Source organism: Apium graveolens, chromosome 3 (assembly GCF_009905375.1).
Source record: "Apium graveolens cultivar Ventura chromosome 3, ASM990537v1, whole genome shotgun sequence".
In the NCBI taxonomy this organism is placed as follows: Eukaryota; Viridiplantae; Streptophyta; class Magnoliopsida; order Apiales; family Apiaceae; genus Apium; species Apium graveolens.
In genome coordinates this window covers 85,536,080-85,548,856 of record NC_133649.1, presented here as the reverse complement: position 1 = coordinate 85,548,856, position 12,777 = coordinate 85,536,080, and positions in this window count along the sequence as shown.

The following is a 12,777-nucleotide window of genomic DNA, read 5'->3' as shown; positions in this document are numbered from 1 at the left end:
CAACATGCAATCTCATTTCTTCCTAGTTAAACTTAAATTATACCAAAATCAAGTCACAAAAATCAATTTTTCTTCTTATTAGCACAAGGTCGAACCAAAACCTTCACCATGCAATCCCAAATTTGATTTCTCAAGCATCCAATCAAACATACAAGTCCAAATATCATAAAAATTCATTGTTATCAATTAACATACTTAAATCACAAAAGAAACATAACCCTCATTGATACATGTAATAACACCAAAAATTTTGGACTTTTTGTAAACCTTATAAATAGTGATTTTGTTGATTATGCTGAATAAGAAAACTTTTCATGCCACACTATGTAGGGGTTCTTTTATTGATATTCTGAGATCTTATTAGTACTCTATATGATATATAAGTGTATGTAAAGATCGTCAGAATCCAAATTCGAACACTTTGATTTTTCCCGAAAATCCACCAGATACAGAAAGAATTGAGTATAAGGTAACATGATTAAAATGATTTAAATTCAAGGATTATAAGAGAGGATCATAAAAGGAATATAATATATTGAGAAAGGTTAAGGGAACCCAAGTAATAAGATCCTGGGTATGATCCCTCAAACGATAAACGAGAACGAAAGTTAAGTGAACCGTATAACAGATAAGTGGTCATTAGCCAAGTAATTAGGGGTTAATCAAATAGGTTAATGGATGATGATGTCATCACACCAACAAGAAGAAGACAAGTGTAACAAGATGACCTAAGCTTGATGACCTAAGCATGATAAATGGAGGGAATTGGTTGGTTGATTGTGAGCCACACAATTTTTACCATGGTAACAATCTAATTAACAACAAAAGGAAGTAACCAAGCTAAACACCACACAAATCATTTAATCAAACTAGAAACATTTTTACTTCACTTTTCTTCCCTTGCTCTCGGCCAAAACCAGAGCAGAAACTTAAAACTACCATATTTCCTTCAATACTCACTCAAATATTGTGTTCTATAGCTCGTTGGAAAGGTATTGAGATGACCGACAACTCTTGTTCACAAGTCTCGTCCAAATAAGAATGTTAAGACCCTCATTTTTACAGTTCTATAAATCAGACTTTTAGAAACTTCAAAACCTAACTTTGTGTTCTTGATTTTTTTGGAAAGATCAAGCTTGTAGGAGGTTAGATTAAGGCTCCCTAAGGCTTCCTAGCAACTTAACACCAACCAAGGAAGGTATCAACTTCAACCCCTAGCTTTGATGTTATAATTCCATTAAGTTTTATTGAAGCATTGTTAGTATTAAGGCTTGATCTTTGATTATAAGTAGTTTTGGTGGATTTGTATTAGTTTTGAATATTGGGTCTCTGATTGGTTGGATAAATTGGTAAAACATGGAGTTGGGGACTGAGTTTGTAGTATGATGGTTGAATATTGTTGTATTGGTGGTTGTGAGTGAATTGATGATAATTTAGAGTGTTAATTAAATTGAAAATCGCGTAAATATAAACATCATAATGCCCGATTTTCCTTAACTGTTCTGTTCTTAACTTTAGGACCCATGAACTCACTGAAAGATTCTAACCTTTTCCATGTTTAGATAGTTCATGTTACGAGCTTCGTTTTGATATGTGGTTCGCTTGAATCTGATGTACGGTTTAGGAGAAACGACCGTTTTAAGTAACGGCAGTTTCGCGAATGAACCATTACCCCTCGCCTTACTTTGAAACCTTGGTTAAGGCCCTTAAATGACTAATTGGAGTATGAAACAATTATGTAAAGTATACTAGGCAGTTGATAGGGTATTCGCGAAAGCGTCACCTTAAAATTCGTAACGGTTAATTTATTAAAAATGGTGGAGCTGAGGGTACTCGAACGACTTATGTGATTTGTTAAGCGTAAAAATGACCATAAGCAAACGTTAGGGTTCAATTGGTTAAAGTCTAGTTTCTTAAGCGACCCTGGTTTAATTCTGGCTTATGTTGTTGTTCATAGGTTACCGTATCCACTCTAAGCTTAAGTCTACCCCGGAGCACTCATGCAAGTTTTCTACACGTTATACTGTTATTGTGATGTATATATGCATATGCATTATCTTGTGATAAGTGCATGATTGTTATTAGCAAATCTTGCGATATATTGGAGCATGCTGATATGGTATATATGCATGCCTGTTTCGTAATCTTGATATCTAATTGTTGATTCAAATGCTTATAAGTTGCATAATACCTATGCTAGAGATAAGGAGTAGTTGCGTATACCCTTAGTATAGGGGACCCAAAGGTGGACATTTTCTAAACCGGGAGTCGATGTTCTCGAGTATAATATATATATTTATATATATATATATATTGATATTATTTTCAAAACTATTAATCGAATAAGGTTTATTCGATAACTTTATTTTATTTAATGAATATTATTTTGAAAATTCATTCGAGGACTTATGACTCCGCTTACTTTATTTAATGAATATTATTTTGAATATTCATTCGAGGACTTATGACTCCGCTTACTTTATTAAATAATATTCTTTATTTTATTAAAGAATAATATTTCGATAATCAAACTTATTTTCGATTATTCTAATAAAGATCGTGCTTTCGTATAAGTATATCTTTGGTTATTTATTATTCATTTCAAGTATGAGTTTTTTTAAAACTTCTACTTCAATTATTTTTATAAAGATTATCCTTTATGGGAATATTATTTAATAATAATATTCAGATATTTTCTAATATATCGGGACTGATGTATTTCATTAAATCAGTATTACTCCAAACATTCTTAAAAATGTTTTCGAGTCTTCAAAATGATTTTTAAAAGTTAGAGCGGATCCCAAAACTCATTTTGATATTTAAGATCTTCCTTTCGAAGGGGATTTAAATACTCGCTCAAAACCTGAGGGATCCGGCTCAGTGGTGTATTTTATATTCGTAACGAGGTTGTTGTTTTGAGAAAAAATCTTGATTACTTGCCCATCGTTCTGGAAGTAAGTTCATCTATTTGAGTCGGCATAAGCAACATGAGCTCAGTGGGCGTCCATGAAAGTGTAAGTGGCTCAGTGGGAGTCCATCAAATGCTTAAGTGGCTGAGTGGCAGTCCAGCATAAGGTCCTATTACGGCCAGGGTGATGACCCGTGGGGAATTCGTCCATCTACTAGTAGAATAGGTTACTTATTGGTATCTTTGCCTGATCAGCAAGATATCAGGTTTATGCCAAGGTTTTCTCCTTTCCAAATTCATTGGATATTGCAACTCTGTTTATAATTTTCATAACAGAGGTTTTCAAGGAGTGTATGAAATGTATATATATAGGTATATATATATATATCGGGACTTAATGAAGTATCTCGTAACTTCATTATTTATAATGATATTTCAAAGATTAAATCTATCCAAGTCTTTTCTTGTAGTCTCATCTATGTGATGAACTTTTGAAACTGATTATACCTTGAACGGTGGTAGTTCAAGTAGTATTCGAAAAAGATATAAGTATATTGGAGTATCTTGTAACTTCATCTTTTGAACTTATATCTAGTAAATGATTATCTTATGCATGTCAAAGATTTTCAGAAAAACGTTGAGACAAGGTTAGATATATGAAATCACCTTGCAACGATATTTTTATACAGTTATAAACTGGAACTCTGTGTATATTATACATATCAGAGGATTTCAAAGATTGTGAAAAGTATATATGTATGTATATATTGAATATTTTGTGACTTGGTCGCGTTAAGATATCAACTTGGTTCATTTCTTCTTAACCAAGACTTTCTTGAGTACTATGAGCTCATATATTGTAAATTATTATACATACTATTTCGGTGGGCTTGTTGCTCACCCTTGCTTTCTTCTTTCATCACACAACATCAGATAGACAAGATGAACAGGACCAAGCTCCCAATTCGCGAGCGGATAGGAAACGTTTTGCAGTTTCCTATAGGCGTTGATGTCGCTGTAGCTGAGGTAGGAACTATCAATAGGCTAGGTTTTCAACTTTTGATGTACCAGACTTATGTATCTTTTTGAATTGTAATAATGACAAAGAAATGTAAATTTATTCAGAAACCCTTTTAAGGTGTAATGGCATATAATTGTGGAATAAAATGACTCGTGTTATTTTTTGGATATTCATCTCTGAGACTATAATTTGTGGTGTGTGTATTTATTGTGGGGTCACAGTATAGAGGAGTTGATTGTTTATTAAGATTGGGTGTTATTAAGGGAAATGGAACTCGTGACAACCCGGATCCCCGACCCCGGATTTGGGGTTGTTATAGAAATGGTATCAGAGCTAAGCGTTATAAACCTCAGAGATGATATGACGTTAAAATAATAAGTTCACTAAGATAATAAGAACTCTTGCCAAGTTCATAGTCGGATTACCTAACGTAGTACTGACAGTTAAAACCCTCATGAGAACCCTTATAAATATCGTGATAGAAGCGTAGTTCGTTATCGTATATGGTAGCGGGACTCCGAATCCTGAGGTTGAGGAGCAACAGCGCGATGATGTTTTACTACTTATTGGAGATCAGATTATGGATCCGATAGAGCGTCCTAATGCGGGACCGGATGATGTTCATATTGAGGATGTAGCTGTTGAGGATGTTGTCCTAGAAGGGATTGTTGCTGAGAAGAATCCCGTGGAGGATCCTGACAAGAATGAATAAAGGACCACTGAGGAATTGATGACTATGGTTAGGGCGACTACCAGAGGTAGGATTGGCCGGTTACTACCGGAGGTTCGTTCAAGTTCGTAAAGATAGTAGCCCCTTTAACGCGCTTACTCGTAAGACTGAGAAGTTTGAATGGACAGAGAAATATGAGAACAACTTTCAAGAACTGAAGCAAAGATTGGTGACGGCCCCTATGATGGCGTTGTCGGATGAAAAAGGAGATTTTGTGATGTGTAGTGACGCTTCGTATAAGGAATTAGGATGCTTCTTATACAGCACAACAAGGTAATCACGTACACGTCAAGACAATTAAGGGAATATAAAATTCGATATCCCCACCCATGAGCTTGGGCTCATGGCAATAGTTTTTCCCTAAAGATTGGAGGCACTACTTGTATGGAGAGAAGTGCAAGATTTACACAAACCATAGGAGCTCTAGTACATTTTTACGTAGAAAGAGCTCAACATACGCCAGAGGAGGCGGTTAGAGCTAATCAAGAATTATGATTGGGAGATTCTTTATCATTCAGGGAAAGCCAATGTGGTGGCTGATGCCCTTAGTAAAAAGGAGAGACTCAAGATGATAATGTCTTTGGGAGAGTTTATAAGAGATTTTGAGAAAATGGAAATAGAAGTGAAGGTAACCGGAGCCGGTACCGAAAAGCTGTTTGAGATTGCAATACAGCCCGAATTATTGGAAAAGAACATATTGTGCCAGAAAAAGTGATGAATGAAGGCAGAGAGCCAACAAATAGATAAGAGATTAATACCGAGAAAGATGATAAAGGAATAATGAGGTATTCCTACAGAATTTGGGTTCCAAATGTTCAAGAGCTTAAAGATGAGATCTTAGATGAAAGCTAGTTTGAGGAATAAGATTTAGAGCAAACCCTGAATGTGATAGTCAGGGAGGTCGCCATCAAGATAGAAGGAACCCATACCATAATGAAGTGGAAAATGAGGATTTAAAACATGTAGGATGACCCCGATTATGGGGAGGAGGAGGGAACGTTCAGACTAAGGAAACAGAAGTCGAGTAAGGAAAGGAGACCCAAGACGGTACTCCTATACGACAATTTATGGACCTTTCTAGACAGAAATTAGACTATTATCCCCAACCACCACCCTGAGGAAACAATGCGGTGAGAAATTCTTTCAGGACCTTTAAGTCGCTAAGCTCTCAGAGTTCCAAGGAACAAGCTGACCCGGTCGAGGCAAGAGCCGGACTAAAGGAATTATAGGAATCATTTGAGATTCTAAATGATTGATGAATTATAAAAGAATGTTTTTGTCATTTACCCTCCTAAGAGAGAGGCCACCCGCTGGTGAAAGGCCAAGGAAGGCACAGAGCAAGAGATTATAATCAACTGATTTAAGTTCAGTCAATTATTTTCAGGAAAGTACTTCCCAAGGTTATGAAGATAGTGTAAAAGCTTTAGAGCCAGAACAAAGGCAGACGAGTATGATGAATTATGAATCTAAGTTGTAAAAGTTGTCAAGATTCGTTCTGAGGACACGAATCCAGAATGACGGGATGTTTGAAATCAATACTTATGTTGTGTTGGTTCATGAAATAATGATAAGAGAAAGGAAAATAAAAAGAAACTGAAGTGGAAAAGAATATAAAGGCAATAGAGTTTGAGGAATGATAAGGGAGTTGGGTATGAGGAAACCCTAAAGACTCGTAGCAATAGAAATAGAAAAGTATGTAATCGTCAGGATGAGGGTGATTCACCATGAGTTAAAATTGATGGTTGAAGGCATAAGAGATACATATATTTTATCCCCTGTAAGTTGGGATGATTCAAGGAAACCTTGAGATAGTTCGAAGGATAAATAATGAGACGCGGATAGACTAAGGAGACAAGGAAGTAAGAAATTAGGAAAATTGGATGAAGGAAGTGACCTTCAAGAATGTGAAGTGTAAGACCGGTGGCTTGATACCCACAAAGGGAGACACCATGTATGAAAGATATCCCAACATATTGGGATAAACAACAAAAGTAAATAAGGAATTATTAAGAAGAAGTTCACGTTGAACACGACCAATATCTTCCAGAACATCCCTGTTGTCATTACCAAATTAGGCAAGCAAAGCGAAAAAAAAACCGTTGTTATATTTTGGAGGCCATATGGATTGACCTCAGTTTGAATAAGGATGTTATTGTGAAATTAAGTATAGACTATCGAAGTGAGAATGATTGAATAAGGTAATCTATCAAGTATATATGACTTGATTTATCCATGGAAGAGTGTAAGTATCTTTAAAGGTGGAATTAAGGATAAAACCCCGATAACTTGAAATGAATCCTAGGGGAATGCACAAAGGTTGGCATTTCACCCTTAATAGGGACAGCATGAGTTTTGATAGTATGAATTAGAAAGGATTAAGGTAACAACAACATTTAAGGATCAGTAGAGAAATTTTTCAGAAGTATATAGACAATCATTCTGGTATTAGTAAATGGTATCTTGATATGCCCTGCGCCTAGGGTGTACCTGATGAAGGATTTAAGGATAATCTTAGAGGTTTTACAAGGAGAAAGGTAATATTCAAAGTTCTCAGGAATAGGAATTTTGATGAAGGAAATATGGCGTAATTATAATAATGCCAGGTGGGCACGTGTTAAACCATAAGAAGTATAGATTGAACCAATGAAGGTCAGAATTGTTAAACAATAAGGGCCCAAGATAAAAGACGTCCTAAGTATGATCAAGAGTCAGCCATGATAATGTTCACATCTAAAGACTAAGGCAATGACTTATGGAAAAATGGTGATTTTTTTTCTCACCAGGACTTAAGAGAAGCATTTTCACATAAGCAGTGATTGAAATGAGGTAGAAAATTTAGTTGGAGGTGGTTAAAATGACATTGATTGTAAGGAAATTTTACTATCAGAAAAGGCCAAAGAGGTGGCCAACACTTTAAGTGTAAGAGGACAATTATCGGCGCTCGTGCCAGAGGAATACAGTGATAATGGTTAATTCCGTGAAGGTTGTATTATGGTGTGGAAGATTGACATTCCTTCTAATGACTGTGCGGTACTCAACCGTAATAGTAGTTTGGTAAAGATTTAATTCATGTAATCGCCGTGAGCGGGATTTCTATCTTAGAAGGTCCTATCTTGAGATAAGCAAGGAGCATGTTACGAAAGGACTAAATGAACCTTTGAGCTTCATGTATCCCAGTAAAGAAATATGGTTAATAATGGTATTAGCCTGCTATCGTTGCTTTGATTGAAACTCTTCTGCAATTTTATCTGCTTCATGTCATGTATGTACGTCAGGATCAGGAATGTTCTTCACGAATTATGAATGGTGATTATGTTACCTCCTTAGAAGGATTCGATATGATATGAATGGACTCCGTATGGTTAGCTATTAAAACTTCATGGAAAACGAATGACTACAGTAGGTCAGCGGTGGGCCATAGTAATGCAGGAATGATTCTGCGAGTAATGAGTCGATTACTTACAACCGTGAGAGTTGTATTGGAATGGATGTTGAGAGTGAGTACCACTAATCGGGTCATGGTGGTGTATAAGTTATCATTGATAGGCTAATTAAGTCGATTATCTACCTATTGAATACTTATTCCTTCTTATCAATAGAGAGTCGTATTACTATACAAGGAAGGTTGCGATGCAAGCATAGAATTCTAATAACGATGACGTCTAGAATGAAATCCCAGATTCGATTTTCGATGTCGAGGGAGTTTCAAAGGTGATTGTTTATAAGCTCGAGCAAGAGCATGGGTCCATAGAATGATGGACGGAATAGTAAATATTCAGACACGTGAAATACGATGCTATAATACTTGATGTTGATATATATACGTATATGTTTTGTTCTCCTATGACAAACCTCTATAGTTCAGAGGTAGATTCCAAGCCAGATATTTTGTGTCAGTATATTTTATATATATACAATTCTCTTCAATTCGTTCTTTTCTCTCCTTTTCATTTCATATAAGCTGAGAAGAACAACCCTTCCAAAATGGGAGGTATTGCCGAATGACTATCTATCTGTGTGATAGAAGCCAAGTAGGATACCATCTATTGTTTAATTGCTTGTCAAGTACTAAAGGCTGGCCACCTTCTGTATTAACTATGCAATGTAACAAGTGTTCATGATCATAGTGATCTCTCAATAAATTCTTTTACTTCTATATGAAGGACCAAGCTTTCGAAGATGGAGGCAGTTAGAGATGAAGTGGTACCAAGTATGGTGGTATTCCGATTCTAACGCGTTCGTGATACTAAGGTTGACGCGATTATTAAAAGGTTATAGAACGCTAACGAGCAAAAGTGTAATCAGTATAAAATTTGGTACGGAAGATAGTAACGATTACGAACTGGAAAAGAGTGGGTATTGAGAAGCAAAAGCTGTAGATCTAGATGAGATAATGAGAGTCTGTACAATAGACTTGAAATAAATTTGGAATGATCACTTAACGTGGATTGAGTTTTCTTACGATAATCGATCGTATGTCAGTATCGAGGTATCGCCTTATGAGATCCTTGAGGGAAGACAATATCGATCTCCCTTATGTTAGGATAAAGTTGTAGAGCGCAAGATGCTCGGACCCGCAGTAGTCCAAAGGACCAAGGATATAATAGATCTAATCAGAGGACGACTGGTAGTAGGCCAAAATGGACATAAGAAGTATGTTGATTTGACACGAAAGGACAAAGAATAGGAAGTAGGAGACCTAGTGCTGTTATAGGTATTCCCTTGGAAAGGATGGATGTGGTTCGGAAAGAAAGGAAAGCTAAGCCCATGAATTGTTGGACCCTTGGATATATTAAGTCGTATTAGGAAGTTAACATATGAGCTAGCCTTACCCGAACCTTAGCAAGTTCAGAACGTGTTCCATGTATCAATGTTAAGGAAGTGTAATCCGGATGCCAGACAAATAGGGGCATATGAGCGCATAGACATGCAACCAGACGTAACCTATATGGAGCAACCAGGAAGGGTTATAGATCAAAAATGGACAAGTGCTTAGAAGAAGGGTTATCATGCTAGTCAGGGTTTGTGGCAGAACCACAATGTGGGAAAATTGACTTGAGAGTTAGAAAGTGCAATCCTAAGAAAGTATCCCTATTCATTTTCTATCTGATTCCGGGACGGAATCCTTTTAAGGAGGGGAGACTGTAATAACCCCAAAAATTTTGGACTTTTTGTAAACCTTATGAATACTGATTTTGCTAATTATGCTGAATAAGAAAACTTTTCATGCCACACTATGTCGGAGTTCTTTTATTGATATTCTGAAATCTTATTAGTACTCTATATGATATATAAGTGTATGTAAAGATCGTCAGAATCCAAATTCGAACACTTTGATTTTTCCCGAAAATCCACCAGATACAGAAAGAATTGAGTATAAGGTAACATGATTAAAAGGATTTAAATTCAAGGATTATAAGAGAGGATCATAAAAGGAATATAATATATTGAGAAAGGTTAAGAGAACCCAAGTAATAAGATCCCGGGTATGATCCCTCAAACGATAAACGAGAACGTAAGTTAAGTGAACCGTATAACAGATAAGCAGTCATTAGCCAAGTAATTAGGGGTTAATCAAAGAGGTTAATGGATGATGATGTCATCACACCAACAAGAAGAAGACAAGTATAACAAAATGACCTAAGCTTGATGACCTAAGCATGACAAATGGAAGGATTGGTTGGTTGATTGTGAGCCACACAATTTTGACCATGGTAACAATCTAATTAACAACAAAAGGAAGTAACCAAGCTAAACACCACACAAATCATTTAATCAAACTAGAAACATTTTTACTTCACTTTTCTTCCCTTGCTCTCGGCCAAAATCAGAGCAGAAACTTAAAACTACCATATCTCCTTTAATACTCACTCAAATATTGTGTTCTATAGCTCGTTGGAAAGGTATTGAGATGGCCTACAACTCTTGTTCACAAGTCTCATCCAAATAAGTATGTTAAGACCCTCATTTTTACAGTTCTTTAAATCGGACTTTTAGAAACTTCAAAACCTAACTTTGTGTTCTTGATTTTTTTGGAAAGATCAAGCTTGTAGGAGATTAGATTAAGGCTCCCTAAGGCTTCCTAGCAACTTAACACCTGCCAAGGAAGGTATCAACTTCAAACCCTAGCTTTGATTTTATGATTCCATTAAGTTTTATTGAAGCATTGTTAATATTAAGGCTTGATCATTGATTATAAGTAGTTTTGGTGGATTTGTATTGGTTTTGAATATTGGGTCTTTGATTGGTTGGATAAATTGGTAAAACATGGAGTTTGGGACTGATTTTGTAGTATGATGGTTGAATATTGTTGTATTGGTGGTTGTGCGTGAATTGATGATAATTTAGAGTGTTAATTAAATTGGAAATCGCGTAAATATAAACGTCATAATGCCCGATTTTCCTTAACTGTTCTGTTCTTAACTTTAGGATCCATGAACTCACTGAAAGATTCTAAACTTTGCCATGTTTAGATAGTTCATGTTACGAGCTTCGTTTTGATATGTGGTTCGCTTGAATCCGATGTACGGTTTAGGAGAAACGACCGTTTTAAGTAACGGCGTTTCGCGAATGAACCATTACCCCTCACCTTACTTTGAAACCTTGGTTAAGGCCCTTAAATGACTAATTGGAGTATGAAACAATTATGTAAAGTGGACTAGGCAGTTGGTAGGGTATTCGCGAAAGCGTCGCCAGTAAAATTCGTAACGGTTAATTTATTAAAAATGGTGGAGCGGAGGGTACTCGAACGACTTATGTGATTTGTTAAGCGTAGAAATGACCATAAGCAAACGTTAGGGTTCAATTGGTTAAAGTCTAGTTTCTTAATCGACCCTGGTTTAATTCCGGGTTATGTTGTGTTCATACGTTACCGGACCCACTCTAAGCTTAAGTCTACCCCGGAGCACTCAGGCAAGTTTTCTACCCGTGATACTGTTGTTGTGATGTATATATGCATATGCATTATCTTGTGATAAGTGTATGATGGTTATTAGCAAATCTTGCGATATATTGGAGCATGCTGATATGGTATATATGCATGCCTGTTTCGTAATCTTGATATCTAATTGTTGATTCAAATGCTTATAAGTTGCATAATACCTATGCTAGAGATAAGCAGTAGTTGCGTATACCCTTAGTATAGGGGACCCAAATGTGAACATTTTCTAAACCGGGAGTCGATGTTCCCGAGTATAATATATATATATATATTGATATGGTTTTCAAAACTATTAATCTAATAAGGTTTATTCGATAACTTTATTTTATTTAATGAATATTATTTTGAATATTCATTCGAGGACTTATGACTCCGCTTACTTTATTAAATAATATTCTTTATTTTATTAAAGAATAATGTTTCGATAATCAAACTTATTTTCGATTATTCTAATAAAGATCGTGCTTTCGTATAAGTATATCTTTGGTTATTTATTATTCATTTCAAGTATGAGTTTTTTAAAACTTCTACTTCAATTATTTTTATAAAGATTATCCTTTATGGTAATATTATTTAATAATAATATTCAGATATTTTCTAATATATCGGGAATGATTTATTTCATTAAATCAGTATTACTCCAAACATTCTTAAAAATATTTTCGACTCATCAAAATGATTTTTAAAAGTTAGAGCAGATCCCAAAACTCATTTTGATATTTAAGATCTTCCTTTCTAAGGGGATTTAAATACTCGCTCAAAACCTGAGGGATCCGGCTCAGTGGTGTATTTTACATTCGCAACGAGGTTGCTGTTTTGAGAAAAAATCTTGATTACTTGCCCATCGTTCGGGAAGTAAGTTCATCTATTTGAGTCGGCATAAGCAACATGGGCGGGTCCATGAAAGTGTAAGTGGCTCAGTGGGAGTCCATCAAATACGTAAGTGGCTGAGTGGCAGTCCAGCATAAGGTCCTATTGCGGCCAGGGTGATGACCAGTGGAAAATTCGTCCATCTACTAGTAGAAAAGGTTACTTATTGGTATCTTTGCCTGATCAGCAAGATATCAGGTTTATGCCAAGGTTTTCTCCTTTCCAAATTCATTGGATATTGCAACTCTATTTATAATTTTCATAACAGAGGTTTTCAAGGAGTGTATGAAATGTATATATATAGGTGT